Genomic DNA, 18859 nt, shown 5'->3' on the forward strand with positions numbered 1-18859 from the left:
CACTCTCCAGAGCCCAGCCTCTGGTGAAGGACCACCCCTCCAGTCCAGCAGACTACTGCAGGAGATCAAGCTCAGCTGCCCAGCTCCACCCAACTCTTCCTGAGCAGGACCCAGGCTCACAGCAGGCCCAGTCCACTCCCCCTCCCCAGGCAGGGCAGACACCAGGCAGAGCCTAGCTTCTGGCACAGGACTGCCCCTTCTGACCAGTGGACTACTGCAGGAGCCAAGATTCAGGCCACGCCACCCACACCAGCCCACGCGGGATCCAGGATCTCAGTAGGCCCGGTTCACCCCTCCCCCTGTGGGGCAGACACCCCCAGAACTTAGCCTCTGGCTCAGGACCACCCCTTCTGATGAGCAGACTACTGTGGGAGGTCAAGCCCAGCAGCCCAGATCAACCCACTCCAACTTTCATAGGTCCCAGATCCAGGATGCAGTAGCATCCATTGAGGGACACCCCAGGGTTTAGAAGCCCAACATCAAGGTGAGGTACAGACAATCTGCACAGGTACTTCAAGAATATAGGGAAGAGACTAATATCTCAGAGCCACAGTGCAAGAAAGGAAGACACATAGACAACATAAGAAATCAAGGGAGGAAAGTTCCCCAAACAACCAGGATACTATAATAACAGAACCTAGGGACAGAGAAGTTGATGAAATGGCAGGGAAGGAGTTCAGAAGGTTCATAATTAAAATAATCTGTGAATTAAAGAATGACCTAAATGAGCAAATACAAGCAAAAATTGATCACTCCAACAATGAGATAAGAGAGCAAATATAAGTATCAAAAGATTACTTCAAGAGAGAGATAGAGACCCTGAAAAAAAGAGACAGAAATCCTTGAAATGAAGAATACAATAAATCAAATACAAAAAATCAATAAAAATCATAGCCAACAGACTAGATCACTTGGAAGACAGAATGTAGGCTAATGAAGACAAAGTATACAATCTGGAAAATAAAGTTGATCACACACTGAAGTTAGAAACTATGAATAGAACATCCAAGATTTATGGGACAGCATCAAAAGACCAAACCTAAGAGTTATTGGGATAGAGGAAGGCACAGAGTTTCAAGCCAAAAGAATGCACAATCTTTTCAATGAGATAATATCAGAAAGTTTCCCAAGCATGAAGAATGTCCATGTGAGTGGTATGATTTTTCCCAATCCTTTACTTTCAGTCAGTGAATATTTTTTTTTCTACGAGATGAGCCTCTTAGAGGCAGTATATTGTTGATTTTTGTTGTTGTTGTTGTTTTTCTATCTATTTTGCTAGTCTATGTCTCTTGATTGGTGAGTTTGAGCCATTAACATTCAGGGTTATTATTAAGACAGGATTTGTATTCCCAGTCATTTTTGTTTATTTTTGGTATTTAAAGTGACTTGGTTTCTCCTCTGATTAGATTTTCCTTTAGTATAATCCCTCCCTCTGCTGATTTTCATCATTGTTTTTTTATTTCTTTTTCTTGGAAAATTTTTCTCAGGATGTTCTGTAGTGCAGGCTTTCTAGCTGTAATTCTTTTAACTTTTGTTTATCATGGAAGGTTTTTAGTTCATCATCAAATCCGAAGCTTAGTTTTGCTAGATATAATGTTCTTGGTAGGCATCCATTTTCTTTCAGAGCTGGTATATGTTATTCCACGACCTCCTGGCTTTGAAGATCTGGGTTGAAATATCTGCTGAGATACGAATTGGTCTCCCCCTATATGTGATCTGATTCCTCTCTCTTGTGGCTTTTAAGATTCCATCCTTATTCTGTATGCTAGGCATTTTTATTATAATGCGCCTTAGTGTAGATCTGTTGCAATTTTGTACATTTGGTGTGCTGTAAGCCTCTTGTATTTGGTTTTCCAAATGTAAAAAGGATAAAGAAGGACACTACGTACTGCTCAAGGGTACCATACACCAAGAAGACTTAACAAATTATAAATACAAATGCCCCAAACAATGGAGCAGCTATGTTCATCAAACAAACTCTTCTCAAGTTCAAGAGACAAATAGACCACAACACAATAATTTGGGGTGACTTTAACACACTTCTCTCACCACTGGATAGGTTTTCCAAAAAAAAAAAAAACTGAATAAAGAAACTATAGAACTCAACAATACAATCAATAACTTAGACTTAACTGACATATATAGAATATTGAATCCTTCAATGAGAGAAGATAATTTCTTCTCATCAGCACATGGATCTTTCTCTAAAATAGACCATACACTATGCCACAAAGCAACTCTTAGCAAATATAAAAAAAGTAGAGATACTACCGTGCATTTTATCAGACCATAATGGAATGAAATTAAAAATCAATGATAAAATAAGAAATAAAAATAAAATAAATCCCAACACCTAGAGACTAAATAATATGCTACTGAATGAACAATGGTTTATGGAGGACATCAATGAGGAAATTTGAAAAAATAGAGGTGAATGAGAACACAGACACAACATATCAAAATCTCTGGGACACTATGAAAGCAGTACTAAGAGGAAAATTCACTATATGGAGTAAATTCCTTCAAAGAAGAAAAAGAATCAACAAATAAATGACTTAGCACTATATCTCAAAGCCCTATAAAAAGAAGAAACCAACACCAAAAGCAGCAGAAGACAGGAAATAATTAAAATCAGAGTTGAAATCAATGAAATTGAAACAAAAGAAACAATTAAAAAAAATGACAGGACAAAAAGTTGGTTCTTTGAAAAAATAAATAAAATTGACAGGCCCTTAGCCATGCTAATGAAGAGAAGGAGAGAGAAATCTCAAATCACTAACATATGTGATGAAAAGGAAATATCACAACAGACACTACAAAAATACAGAAGATAATTAGAAATTATTTTGAAAACTTGTACTCCAATAAAATAGAAGATATCAAAGACATTGAAAAATTTTTATTGTCATATAATTTTCCCAAGTTAAATCAAGATGATATACATAATTTAAATAGATCAACTTCAAGTAACAAGATAGCAGATGCCATCAAAAGGCTACCAACCAAGAAAAGCTCTATTAGATCAGATAATGGAGATCACATGGTCTAAGGATTCTGAAAATGACGAGACCATCATAAACCATCTTGAGATTACCAGTCTTACATTTTCCCTAACATACATTTCCATAGTTTCCATTCATTAAGTATCCCTTCTAAGAGGAGCTGGGAATCCCCCAAATCCATCTCTCACTCTTGAAATAACCATCATTCTCCCTTGAATGTGAATTTCTTACCTTCTTAAAAAAATCTCCGTGCCCCCTATTGACATATGCTGAAGTTCTTTTTGTTACATATGTCAAATGACCCCACTTGTCCTGAGTTGTTATCCCACTTTTCCTGGAACCTCCCTGGACCCTCGTCTAGAGAGATCTCTTCTCCCCTGATAGACACTACCATCAGTATTTACTGTGTGGATCTCAGGTTGACACATATGTAATGTTCCATATAAATAATTATGCATCATATTTTACATAGAGTTAAATAAACCAAGACTTTGTTACAAGTGGGCTGTTTGTAGCCAAGAATTATGCCCTTCAGTGACTTTTTTCTCCATTTAGTTTTTAACATTAAATATTTTTGCTCCTTAGCAATATACCATTATTTCAGTTGCAACTAAAATAATGCTGTTACAACAGGCATCTCTGAAATTGAATTCAAATTCTGTCATTTTTATATATTGCTAAACTAGGTTATATCTATAGAAATTAATACCATAGTTTTATATAATAAAACCTTGACAAATGTTTCCCGTCTAAAAATTTCTCATCTTATATTAACATTCCAAATATTCATTTTTTTTTTGCTCCTATGCTTTTTCTCCTATGCTGGTTCCCTGGATTTTGTTACATATCTTCCAAAAATATTATCAAAAAACTGCTTGTGTTCCCAATATTTTAACCTTCATGGAAAATTCATTGCAACCATTTGTTTTTAGTATAATTTCTACTTTTAACCTACTTGTAAATAAATTCTGCTTCATGGGTACCTGTAAATTCTCCAATAAGAATGATTTTAAAAAGTCATACTATTAAAAATTAAAATTTGCTTTCTCGTATTTTAAGCTCTTACTTACCACTGATTTATCTCTAACAAAGAAAGCAATCCTCTTGATGCTGATCCATAATATGCTGTGTGGGGGAGTGGGGGATGGGAGGATTAAATGAACTCTAGATAGGGCAAAGGGGAAAAGGAGAGGGAGAGTAGGGGTAGGAAAGACAGTGGAATGCGATGGTCGTCATTACTCTAAGTACATGTATGAAGACTCGAAGGATGTGACTCTACTTTGTGTACAACCAGAGATATGAAAAATTGTGCTCTATATGTGTAATGTGAATTTTAATGCATTCTGTTGTCATACATAACAAAATAATTTTTTTCTTTAAATAGAGCTAAATATTGAATGGTATCTCAGAGCCAGGTTTAGAAGATCAAAGAAGAGCAATTGGGGAGGAAAGAGAAAACTGAAGCTCTCTAGACAAAATCTATCCATGAAAGTCATGCACTGTCTACTTTTATCCATGGAGGACCTGTGTCCTGGATATTTAATAACCTCTGCAGAATGTACACAGAAATTTTATTCCCATGTTTATGAAATAATAAGGAAGTTTTTAAAATACAATTTTTAAAATGCAAAGTCACTAAAATGCAAAATGTTAAGTTCTGAGTCATAAATAAGAGAGGCAATGATAAAGTTTTATGGCAAGTTAGAGGAGGGAGATAATGGTTATCAGAGAAGGGCTCATGGAAGACGGTAGGCATGCAACTGGACCTTCCAAGATAATGAATGTGTGAAAAGGAGAAGAGGTCCTAAGGGTAGTTCATATCTATGTACTATTAGGAGAGACGGGGAAGTGGAAGAGTCATTTCAGAGGTTACTGCAATATTTGCAGTAGTGCCTCAGGTACTATTGATTGAAGGACTTTAAAATTATAATTAGCCACACCTACGTTTTTGTTCCTTTAACACCTCTGATATTTTGTTCTAATGCTTGGATCACAAATTATAACATGACATGGAATTTCCTTTCTTATTTGACACTGAATTTATGTGCTATTAAGAATTTTCTTACCTGGCATGGTGGCAAATTCCTGTAATTCCAGCAACTCTAGGAGGCTGAGGCATGAGGATTGCAAGTCAAAGCCAGCTTCAGCAAAAGTGAGGTGCTAAGCAATTCAGTGAGACCTTGTCTCTAAATAAAATACAAAATAGGACTGGGTGTGTGGACCAGTGGTTGAGTCTCCCTAAATTCAATCCGTGGTACATCCCCCCCCCCACAAAAAAAATTTCTTCCTTTAATCTTTTTTTAATTTTTTTTATTTTTTCATCTTTCATACATTTGATTCAAGTGAGTTATGCATTTCCATTTTTACCCCAAATACAAATTGCAGAATCACATCAGTTACACATTCACAATGTTTACATAATGCCATATTAGTGACTATTGTATTCTGCTGACTTTCCTATCCCCTACTATCCCCCCTTCCCTCCCCTCCCATCTTCCCTCTCTACCTCATCTGTTGTTGTTCCGTTTTCTCCCTTCCCCCCCTTTCCCCTCACAACCTCATATATGTGATTTCGTATAACGATGAGGGTTTCCTTCCGTTTCCATGCAATTTCCCTTCTCTCTCCCTTTCCCTCCCATCACTCGTCTCAGTTTAATGTTAATCTTTTCCTCATGCTCTTTCCCCCTGTTCAGTTCTTAGTTGCTCTCCTTAAATCAAAGAAGACATTTGGCATTTGTTTTTTAAGGATTGGCTAGCTTCACTTAGCATAATCTGCTCTAATGCCATCCATTTCCCTGCAAATTCCATGATTTTGTCATTTTTTAGTGCTGCATAATACTCCATTGTGTATAGATGCCGCATTTTTTTTTTATCCATTCATCTATTGAAGGGCATCTAGGTTGGTTCTACAGTCTAGCTATTGTGAATTGTGCTGCTATGATCAATGATGTGGCAGTATCCCTATAGTATGGTCTTTTAAGGTCCTCAGGGAATAGTCCGAGGAGGGCGATAGCTGGGTCAAATGGTGGTTCCATTCCCAGCTTTCCCAGGAGTCTCCATACTGCTTTCCATATTGGCCGCACCAATTTGCAGTCCCACCAGCAATGTACAAGTGTACCCTTAATCTTTGAATTTAAATATTTTTGAATTCACATTCCATCATCAGATTTCATTATTATCTTCATTGATGTTTTATATTACTATTATTTTAATCTGATTTTTAACACACATTTCCTTAAATAATGGTTAATTTTCATTTTAATCTATGTTCACCTGGTCTGCTAGTGTCTGCAGTTGCAGCCTCTCTGTCTCCCTAACTTAGCATGCCATAGATCTATTTTTTTCTCTTATACATATACTGTGTGTGGCGAGTTATTTGGATTAGCATAATCAGAATAAATCAACTCTGAAATGTAAAACTTTGTTAGGAAAAAAAGGAAGCAGTCCTCTCAACTGTAAGAGTGAAATTATGCAAATTTATTTGCAGTTGGCTAAAGTCAAAACAGGGTCAACTGAATAGTCATTCAATAATTGTTTATTGAGCACCTACAATATGTCTGCCATTTTTCAGAGAGACCATTCAAATACAGGCTCTTACATCCTTATTCATAGGATTCTGTAACATAACACAGGGACAAGTGGATAAGTAAGTCATTTCAAGTGATTTTCCTATATTTGTCTTTCTTCCTCTTTTCCTTCTCTCTCCTTCCAATTCCCCTCTATGCTAACTTCTTTTTCCATCTTCCTCTTTTCTGTTTTTTCATCACAAAATTTTTTGGTGTTCTTAGCCTTTTGTTAGAAATCTAGTAAAAAACTGTATTGATGAAGCAAGTTAATTATTTAACTTAAGTATATAAGAAAAAATATATATATACACACACAATCAAATATCATTCAATCATAAAAAAACAAGAAGGAACCTTTATTTGTGAGATGTGCACTTGAATGGCACTAGAGATCGTTACAGAAAATGAAGCAAGCCAGGCACATAAAGGAAAGTACTGCATGTTCTCATTCATATATGGAATCTAAAATAGTTGATCTCATGGAAGCTGAGAGGAGAATGGTGGTTTTCAGAGATGGAGAATAATTTGGGGAAAGATGGATGAGGACAGAGTGATGGTAATAAGTTAGACGGTAATAAGGAGTTCTGATGTGCTATTAAACTGTGTAGTGACTACAGAGAAAAATAATAATGTATTGCATATTATAAAGAGGAATGTAACATGAATAGGAAAGGATTTTGAATGTTATCAACAGAAAGAAACAATAAATGTGGTGATTGCATGTTTACCCTGATTTAAACATTACACAGTGTATACATGTATCAAAATACCACATGGTGCCCGGAAAACATGTATAATGCATGCTTTTATGTGTTTGCTAATAATAAAATTAAATTCACAATTAAAAATTATATTCTCAAATTTATAATCATAAAAATCAAATTTTTAAAAATGATAATTTAATATTAAAGGTATATACCTCATAGTCCTAAAAGTAGGCAAGAGGTAAAATTTTGCATGCATTTGCTTATAGTTATTAATATATCTATCCATTTATATCTCTCTATATATAATATGAATATATCATTAGGCCACAATTAATACTCAGCTAAGCACTATAATTTTATGGTTGTACCATAAACTATAAGAAATTTGTCCACTGAATGGTCAAATTGCCTGCAGAACTTGATAGATGAATTGTTAATTTGAGCTGAATTTTTATTAAAATTATAAAAAAACTAGAGGATGAATCATATTTATACATAAAAATAGATAATGTAACTTCAATAAGTGAGTAGAAAGGCAAATTTCTAAGGGAATATAATGGAAAAAAAAGTTATTATTTTTCCAACATTTTATTTCACAGATGCTTTCCCCAGAGGCCATACAGGGAACTATGAGTCATTTTGCTCCCTAAATGAATAGCCATATAGCATGATACCAGATTCTGATCAGGATTCGTATTAGCATTTTTCCAATGGTGATAACAGAAATGTCCTTACATCAGTATAAAAATACTAGCAAAAAGTATTGTGGAACTAATTTATCCAAGATGTGTAGGCCTTATATTTTCTGCGGAACTCTGACCAAATGTTATTCTATTTAGGGTGAAATAGCAGATGGTATAAAACCAGAAAATTTAATGCATGCAGTTTTTTTCTTTTATAGGAATTCTTAAAAAACAAACTAAGCAAAAAGTTTATGTATTAATAAAAACTAAGTGTTCAATAAAGTAGAAAGAAAACAAAAATACTTAAAATAATAACAAAGCAAAAGCCATGTTTTTTTAATTTTTAAAATTTGTTTCAATTATTTATACATGACTGTAGAATGCACTTTGATACACTATATATATATAATGGAGTATAATATCTCATTTTTCTGGTTATACATGACTTAGAATCCCACATGGTTACGTATGTACATAGGGTAATAATGTTTGATTTGTTCTACTATCTTTCCTACCCCCATACCCTCTTCCCTCTCTTCACCTCCCTGTACTTAATCTAAAGTAACTTTTTTCTTCCTTATCTCCCCTGACTGTGAATTAGCATTTGCACATCAGAGAAAACATTTAGCCTTTGGTTTGGGGGGATTAGTTTATTTTGCTTAGCATGATATTCTCCAGCTCCATCCATTTGCTGCCAAATGCCATAATTTTATTATTATTTAAGGTTGAATAATATTCCAAATTTTTACTTATTCATTCATCTTTTGAAGGGCACCTAGGTTGGTTCCATAGTTTAGCTATTGTGAATTGAGGTGAAAAGCTATGTTTTTACAAATTGACTCAAGACCTTGTTTGACTAAACATTAAGGGATCTGATGGTATTGTATTTACATAAGAGGATTTTTTTTTGGTTTTAAAGTGTATGCACACAAGGTATATGTCAATTTTATAAATAAAAAAGTATTTGATGTGTGTTCATGCATGCACGCACACACACACACACACACACACACACACACACACGAGTATCTATTATTAGTTTGTCTCCTTCTTTCAAGTAAAATCATCCAAAAAAATTTAATGTGTTTCTTCAGTTTTAAGATGTACAGGCAAAGGGAGGGCATTTTAAAATTGTTGTCTTAACCAGTCTCTTATTATGAAAGAAAGTATGTGGCTACTCCTTGAAATAAAATTGTTCCTATGACCAGGCCAAAGTGACAAATAGGAAATAATTTCTATTCCAGGGTAGAATTTCAGTCCAACATGATCATTCCCTGAAACTTCAATTGAATCTCTTACCCTACTTTGTCAAGTTGAGAGCGGTCACAATATTCCCTAGGAATATGTCCAGATGCAACTCTGTTACAAGCTCCATAAATGTTCCCTAGGAATACCCCAGATGCAACTCTGTTACAAGCTCCACACTTTCTGTTGGAATTCAGATAATCGCAAACACTGACTTTCCAGGTGGAAGTCAGAGATGGAGGAAGCCCATGACCACAGAACTCTACAGGGCTGAAGCTGAGCATGCGACAGAAAGCATGTGCTAACACACAGCCAGGACAGCCTGATGGTTCATAGTGGACAATCGGTGTAAACATGACTGTTGCATGGTCTTAAAATCATGCTTCAGTGGAATCATGAAATATGGTATTCTGCAAGAACAGATTTTATAGACAATAATAGTACATTTACACATACTTACAAGTTCTGGGACTTCAAATGTTGAATATCTCAAGGTTTAATCATTAAATATTTATGTATGTTTTACCTCCAGATAAAACTACTCACATCAAGGGCATAGTCTGTTTTCAAATGATAAGTGACCCACAGTGGTTTACAGACACATCCAGCTGGACAGAAAGACATCATCATTTCCTCAAAGCATGGCTTATAAAAATAATTCTGAATTGAAAATAAATTCAAAGTACTTCATGAACTCCATGCCAGAACATACATATTCATCTTATGGTTTCTACCCTCAAAGGCTTAAAAAACTAACCACAGAGTCAAGGAGATTATGTGACTACAGAACACACTCAGACCAGTTAGGGAGAGGAGAAATGTTGCAAAAACATTGAATGCTACTAACCTGAAACTTTTTCAAACATTCAGAAAAAGAAACATGTACCCAAGAAGTTTGATTTTTTTTCCCTCTCCTATTAACTTGAAATACCTAACTCTCACAGTGCTTTTCTTTTCTATTTTTCCTTCCCAATTTTGCCAACTCTTTATTTTAAAATTGAGCTAATTAATTCCATTATGTTTTTTTTTTCCTCCTTCTCTTTCTGACATTTCTATTCTGTCCTGCTGTGGGTAATTCTCCATAATCAAAGGTGCCCTGTATTTATATGTGTCATTTCACTGACAGAGAAATGTGATATTGCCTCACCAACCCCTCCCCACCTATTCATTCTCCTGGGACAGCGAGAACATATCTTCCCTGTGTCTGAAGGCACTGCTGTGCTGAGTCCATCCCATTCTGCATGAATTGTTCCTGGGGAATAATGCATATATCTTCAAAGGTCAAACTCAGTAATGTTAGCATGTTCCTTTCTATTTGTAAGAGGCTTTTGTGGTTAGTGACAAAAGTGCATTTTGTCAGATATGGGGCCAGCATGAAAAACTAACAGTTCCCTCAATTGATTTTGACCCCCTTGATTGTTTTTTTTTAATATTTATTTTTTAGTTTTAGGTGGACATAATATCTTTATTTTATTTTTATGTGGTGTTGAAGATAGAACCCGGCGCCCCGTGCATGCCAGGTGAGCACATTACTGCTTGAGCCACATCCCCAGCCCTTGTTTTGGTTTTTAATGAATGACTTTTCACCCAGAGAACTGAGATTCTTCCCAGTGTTTTAATGGGATATGTTTCATTGCCTTAATGTTTCAAGTTTACCTCAGGAAACGCACATATCTAAACATTATTCAGGAGTATTTTAAAATTTTTCTTCAGAAACAAAAATTTCTGTATACTTTAAACTTGTTTCTTTGAGTGCCATATCTTTCTTTTTCTTTGAACACTTTTTAAGTATCTGTTATTTTCCTATATGGCTTTTCTTAGTCTTCACTTTCTCTATTTCGTTGTTCTTTTTTTTTTTTTTTTAATTTAAGAAATAGTTTATCAGTATAGTATGAAGGAAAAGAAAGTGTTACTGCTGACTAAACCCACAACTACTCATCTTGGTTACCTGGAAATCACATGCGTGCGCGCGCACACACACACACACACAACACACAAACACACACACACACCTCCTTAAAACATAGGGAGTCAAAGAAAACGCTTTAGATTCAGACTGCCTGCGTAAGACACACAGCTCTGTCATATATCGGCTGTGTCCTCTTATTGGTAAAATGATTGCTTTTCTCTGTGCCTCTGTTGACTCATCAATAAGTTGATATTATTAATAGTAGCCAACTCAGATGGCTAACTAAGTTGATGAATACAAACTGATGAGGATGATTCTTGGCAAATACTAGGAGCATGATAAATGTGGATTCTTCTTATTGTCAGACAGGGCTTCGCTGGACTCAAGCAGTCAAGGGTATGTCCTGCGTATTTGGAGTGGAGACCCACACAGACGCAGGGCTGAGTGGTGAGAAGAAACCTTCCCAGGCATCAGACCAGAGCTGCCTGGTCATCCTGTTTTATTTCTTCCTTCTCCCCAATGCTGTCTTTCCATTTTCCCCATTTTACAGGTGAAAAGATTATCTTAAAGATTAAGCAGTACCTCACTGTCCTCCTATCTAAGGTCACAGGTAAGACAAGAATGAAATTCAACTTCAACCCAAGCTTGTCCAGCTTTAGAATTGCCTCCTGCTCTCTATGCCATGGTATCAAGTGGTCTCCTTTTGTATCCCACAGTGTACTCACTGTAAGGTCACCTTTGATTATAGTTTGTGCTCAATAAATATTTGTTTAAAATATTTTTTTTATAAAAACAGTTTTGACATAAGATTTCTCTCGACATTTAACTTTGAAAATAAGAAAATTTGATGTATAATTCCCAAAGTACTTGTTTATAAATTATTTGGACTGATATATCAAAACAAGGAACTATGGGCAGTTATGACTATGACTATGAGTTTTTAATGTTCTAGAATTTAGATATTCAAAAGATTTAGAGTGAGCTATTCAGATTCACTCTATATAGGTACACATAGATCCCTGTATTGAGGAAGAGGGAGTATGCAGTAGATTTATTTACTTGTACAGGAAATTACATTAAATGCTTTATTGAAGCCACACATTGTGGTATAATCCCAGAGGCTCAGGAGAACAGGGATTTCAAAGCCAGCCTCTGAAAAAGCAAGGCACTAAGCAACTCAGTGAGACCTGGTCTCTAAATAAAATACAAAATAGGTTTGGGGATGTTGCTTGGTAGTTGAGTGACCCAAGTTCAATACCAAGTCTCTCCCCCCCAAAAATAAAAAAAAAAAAACGTTGTATTGGGCAAAGATGATAAGAATTTAAAGAATATGTAGAAAGGAGTCAAAAGAACAAGATAATATAACTTCAATCTAAAAGCATTAAACTAAAGTTTCTCATGTCTTCATTCCACAAGCTGATTCTTTTTCCAGGCTTATCACTCCAAAATTTGTGGAAAATCTGCAAATTTTCCCTTGGAATTGTAAAGGTATTTACTGAAAATTCACTCACTTATGAAAATGTATTTCCTATGTAGTGTTCATTAGATCACTAATACATGTGCTTTTACATAGATTAGCAAAGGGATATATGAGACTTATAACATAGGGTATCTTTCTAGTGCCATCTATTAATCATTGAATGGAGAAGGCCTTAACACAAAGATTCTGAGAACTGCCAGATCACCTTAAACCACCTTGAGTCCATCAGACTGATGCCATTCTCATGTACCTACCCATGCCCAGCCTTCCTTTAAAAGAAGAGCCTGAGAACCACAAAAAGAGTTATCACAAGACAATCTGCATTCTCCCTTGAATGTATCTTCCTTGCTTTCTAAAATAAATCTCTATGCCTAATTATCTGACATGTCTAGAAATTCATTTTTATTTTGTTTGTAAAGGATGCTGTCCACCTAAGCTAAGTTTCCCCCTTGCTTTTCTCTCCTCTGATCACCTCTGGTGATAACTGTATTTTCCAGTAATACCTTAGATTTCCAGGAAATTTTGCTAATTTTCAACACTTTCATCATATATAAGCTTATGGGCTTCTTATCTCTGTCTGAAATACTTTGTTATATGAAAATTAGATTATTTGGCATTTAGAAATGTAAAACTCCTGTCTTGATCTCAGAAATGATAAGATTAAAATAATGATGAGATTTAAATAAATAATGGGCATATGATGGGTGATATTATGCATTCTATAATAACGGAAGATAAGCCCCTGTGTAGATAGTTATAACATAGAAGTGACAAATATATGTCATGCAATTTCTATAGCAACCCTTGTATTTTAAGATTTAATATAAAAGTACAATTAAGATGCCTAAACATTTCATATTCAGAACTACGAACTATTGAAAGTTATTTAAACAAAGGGAATTTAAGGGATAAGATCAGTTTGGAGGTTAAGCATTCCACATTTGTTGATTTTTTTAAATTAATTAATTTATTAATTTTTTTTATTGGTTGTTCACAACATTACAAAGCTCATGACATATCATCTTTCATACATTTGATTCAAGTGGGTTATGAACTCCCATTTTTACCCCAAATACAAGTTGCAGAATCACATCGGTTACACATCAACATTTTTACATAATACCATATTAATGACTGTTGTATTCTGCTACCTTTCCTAACCCTTACTATCCCACCTCCCCTTCCCTCTCATCTTCCCTCTCTACCCCATCTGCTGTTGCTTAATTCTCTCCCTTGTTTTTTTTCCCCCCTTCCCCTCACAAACTCTTATATGTAATTTTGTGTAACAATGAGGGTTGATTTTTTTTTAATCCCTGCTTTTAGTTTTCATATTTGAAACAAATATCCTGATATGGTATCATTATCTAGGAGGCAAAAATTGATTTCAACCCTTGACAGGATTCCAATCCCTAGGGTTTTAATTTCTTAGCAAAATTTCTTCTTATACTGTGCTTGAATATATATAGATTCATCAATCCTTTTTTTAAAATTTAATATCATCCATTGTGCTTTGCAAATTATTAGGGCTATCTGCCTTTTGCTTCTTCTACCCTGTAAAATTCTAGATTAGTTATACACGTTGTCTTCAGTCTCAAAATCCACTGAACAATAGATTACCAGTCACTTAACAATCACTTAAAAATAATGACCAACTCAGCCAGCATGACGAGATCAGTGATATTTCTACTCAGGAAATTCCAATTATAGTGTCATTTGTGTGTGTGTGTGTTTGTGTGTGTGCCCGTGCACCCGCTAGGGATTAAACCCAGGGTGTCCAGTACACCAGGCAAGTGTTCTACCACAGAGTTGCATCCCATCACAAGGTTCAATCTTGTAAGCCACAATTACTGCTATTAATTGTTAGACAATTGTATTTCAGATGCAAATGAGAGATATTCATCTTCAAGCTAGCTCATAAAAACAGAGTCTATTAACTTGTTAAATGAGGAAGATCAAGAAGTGAGTTTTCAGGTATGGATTGATTAGGATTTCAAATAATATAATCCAGAAACTTGAATTTCTTATCTCTTTCTTCTGCATTATCTATGGTATTCATTTTCAAATAAGCTGTATTCTATGAGATTTAAAAAATAGGGCAACAGTTTCTGTAGGTTCACAATGCATTCCTAATCACATGGATTATTATTCATCAACAAGTTCAGATATTTCCTAGGTTTTCTTCCCTATATTATTTGATTAATATCAGATTAATTATTAAACCCAGCAGTACACACACATTCAATCCTTCAGGATCTAGTACTACACCTAATTCTTCCACAATGTGGAAATAGCATGTTTTCATGTAAACCACAAAGAAAAGTTTTCAATAATAACTATGTGCTCTCTTATCAAAGAATGGAAAAGGGAAAGTAAGATTGAATTGATGAAACCATAGCAGCTATGTTTACCACACTTCAAAAAATGTTGTGATAACGTGTGATATTGATATATAGAGACTCTCACAGTGAAAATATATTAAAAATGTTGTAAAGGTGTTGATACTGTATCAGGTATTTCTTTGATTACTTGTGATCTTCTTCTTTTGAAACTCAATGGCAAAACCACAAAACAATTTATCATGCTCTTAAAAAATAGTTCCTATCTGTCAGTCTATAGCAGCCATTGAAATTAATAGAGTTACAAGATGTTTTATAGAGATAAGCCAATCCATGTCATGCAGAGTTATAGACTTCATTTAAGGATATTGAACTCAATAGGCAATAAAAGTGAAAGATCATCTTGAAACCATATATATAACTGATAGGGCTCTCTGAAAGATATGTGTGCATGGTATGTATGTGAAGTGCTCAGGTATCAGAGGCTCTAGAAATGTACCAAGAATGATTTTACTTCAAGAGTTCTTTTCTAAAGCATCGACAGTGACTGTTGTTTGGAAACCAACAGATTCATTTAAAATAATCTATTGAAGAATAAGAACTAATGTCATACCGGTTATGCAACAGAAGATTGATTTTTAGAAAAACTTACACTCTATAACAGGTTAATAATCTCTTAATTCTGAATAACACCTTCACCTGGTTTGTCTGATAGCTTTGCAATGTTGTATTCAAAAGAATTGAGTTTTTTTACACATAAAACTCTGTTTTTTTTTCCATATGAAATATACCACCTTCCTACTCGATATGGTTTATGAGATACACATTTTTAGCACCTTTCTCTCTGAAAGCCCTATTGGAATCAATGACTGCATATAAAAATAAAATTTAATTTATTTCACCATTTTAAAACTAGAAGGAGTGCCACCAGCAGACCTGAGCAGGGAAGAATTAATGGACCCTATAAAGCAGGTGAGAAAGAGGAGATAAAATAAGTTCATATTCAAGTGGAGTCTGGAAATAGTACCAAGACAGGAAGCAACAGAGAACATGAGCATGTGTCAGCAGTCAGCTATGCTCTGTTGGCCAGCTAGCAAGTGAAGGGAAAAATCGAGAAGTATGTCTTGGTTTGAGGCATAAGGACGGGGAATTATCTCAGATTATCAATGAGGGTCCAATATAATATGTTCTTATAATGAAAACACAAAGGTGAGACAATCAGAGGAAATGCAATGACAAAAGCATAAACTTGGCTGACAGGATCAAGCACAGTTGTGTCTTATCTCAGTAATTTAATGCATGAAAACTCACACAATTTTATTATTTGCCATATTGCTTCAGAATACAGATTTATCTCAACATCCAGTATATTTCTTTCACATGAGCATTTTCATAAGTCAGATACAATCATGGTTACACACTGCCTGTCTTCATATTGTTCACTAATTCTGCTTCCCCCTCCACAAACATGCTATTTCCTTATAGTTGTGTCACTGGAGCTAGTGCACCAACACCAGAGTTTGGATGCCATCACTGAAAAAGGAGAATTACGACCTATGGAATCACAAGGTGAATTGCAAGATACTGGGAATATCTTTAAACACACACACACACACACACACACACACACACACACACATAATTTGTGTTTAAGGATATTGAACAAGCCTAGCATACACTTAAGAACTGGCAACATTATTTTTGTTTATAGACATTGTTTTAGTTTAGTGTTTCCTAAACATGATGACACTCATCAAACCAATTGGACTTTAAGAGTCTTAAGACTGACAACATACTTTAAATAAAAAGCAATGAGAGCAATGAGTATAATCAACATGTACTGAGTGTGTATTTTGAACAAGTTATGATTCTATATTATTTCCACATGCTATTTTTCAAAGCAAACTTATAAGATAGGATTTTTTTTTTAAAGAGAAGAGAGAGAGAATATTTTTTTTTTATTTATTGTTTTAGTTTTCGGCAGACACAACATCTTTGTTTGTATGTGGTGCTGAGGATCGAACCCGGGGACGCACGCATGCCAGGCGAGCGCGCTACCCCTTGAGCCACATCCCCAGCCCATAAGATAGGATTTTTTAAAATCCTTATTTTGCATGTAAGAAAAATAGTGTTAAGAAAACTTCAATGTTATAAAGCTAGAAAGTAGAGAATCAAAGTTGATATTAGGCAACTGGCTTTGTATTGAAAGCTTTCAACACCTAAACCATTCTTGGATGTTTCTGAATCCAATAAATGATAGCTAGGATCATTTGAAGTGAAGAGAAGCAATACTAAAACCATTCATTAAAAAATGTTGATATCCATCATATAGGAATGTGTGAACTGAAAAAATTTGTAATTTCAAGTTTTTGTCTAGCTTAAGCCTACACAACAACAACAACAACAAAATACCAACATGTAAACAGTACTTGTGTCTTTACAGTATTTTACCAATGCTAAAACAATTGAACTCAAAAGAACTCTAAAAGTTGTAATAAAATTCAATTTATGAGACCCTTTGCCTAAGGTTATTTTAAATGGTAATTATAGGAAAAGAGCTCTTCCTGTAAATCTTTTCTCTTTAAAGATATCAAGAACCAAGTGTGCATTATGAAAATATTTTCCTCCTTTCAAAAATGTAATAGGAAGGGGATAGGGTTATGGCTCAGCGGTAGAGTGCACACCTAGCACATGGAATACCCTGGGTTCAATCCTCAGCACAATATAAAAATAAATACAATAAAAGTATTGTGTCCAACTACAACTAAAAAGTAAATATTAAAAAAATAAAAAAGAAATGTTATAGGAAGAAATTATATGAAACATTGATAATCATGACAATCAGGGTTTTCTGCAGAAACAGACTAATGGAAGATATATCAAGATATAAATGTTAGTGGTGCATGCCTGTAATCCCAACAGCTCAGGAAGCTGAGGAAGCAGGATCCTGACTTCAAAGCCAGCCTCAGCAAAAGCAAGGTGCTAAGCAACTCAGTGAGAGCCTGTCTCTTAATACAGTACAAAATAGGGCTGGGGATCTGGCCCAGTGGTCAAGTGCCCCTGAGGTCAATCCCCAGTACCCCTCTCAAAAAACAGTTTTAAATATTAAGGAATTGACTCATATGATTGTAGGGGATGGTGAATTTCAGTTCCATAATCTCAGGGAGGATTAATAAAGCCAGAATAAGGCAGAATTTTTTTTTGTCTGGGAAAATAAATTATTTTATAGGATTGGAGGAGGCCCCACTACATTATCAAGGATAAATTCCTTCATTTAATGTTAACAATTGAAGATATCAAGCACATCTAGGAGGTACTTCCACAGCAACATCCAGATTAGCATTTTATTAAATGACCATATACTACAGTCTAGACTCATTAGCACATAAGTAACCATAATATAAAGTAACCAAACTATATTCACAGATCATGAATTAGTGTTTGAAATTCCATGTAATTAAAATAATAAACATCCATTATGTTCTAAACATCTCAAAAGATGTGCCTAAGTAATTACAGATAAGCAAGATAAGATAAAATAAAACTCTGCACTTGTGTAATGGAAACAGGGAAGAGAAAAAAACAAATAGGTCCTGAAAGAAAACAAATAGGAAATATTATACATTATGAAATATTATGCATTATGAGAAATATATATATATTTGACCAATGTGAGCCATTCCTTGTAAGAGCACAGCCAGTCAATATTTGGTGACTTTAGATTTTTATTTTATTAGAATATACATTATTTTAGTTTAATGATGTATATTATTTCATCATCTAGATGCATCATATGTTAATAATCACAATAACGTAATCTAACATACAAAGTTCATCACTTTCATAGTTACTAATACAATTAAGGAAATAGAGGTAACCTTCAGAAAAAAAGAAAAATATCCAATAATCTTTTTGTCATTGTTGTTGGAAA

The sequence above is a fragment of the Callospermophilus lateralis genome, chromosome 16, assembly GCF_048772815.1.
Source record: "Callospermophilus lateralis isolate mCalLat2 chromosome 16, mCalLat2.hap1, whole genome shotgun sequence".
Lineage (NCBI taxonomy): Eukaryota > Metazoa > Chordata > Mammalia > Rodentia > Sciuridae > Callospermophilus > Callospermophilus lateralis.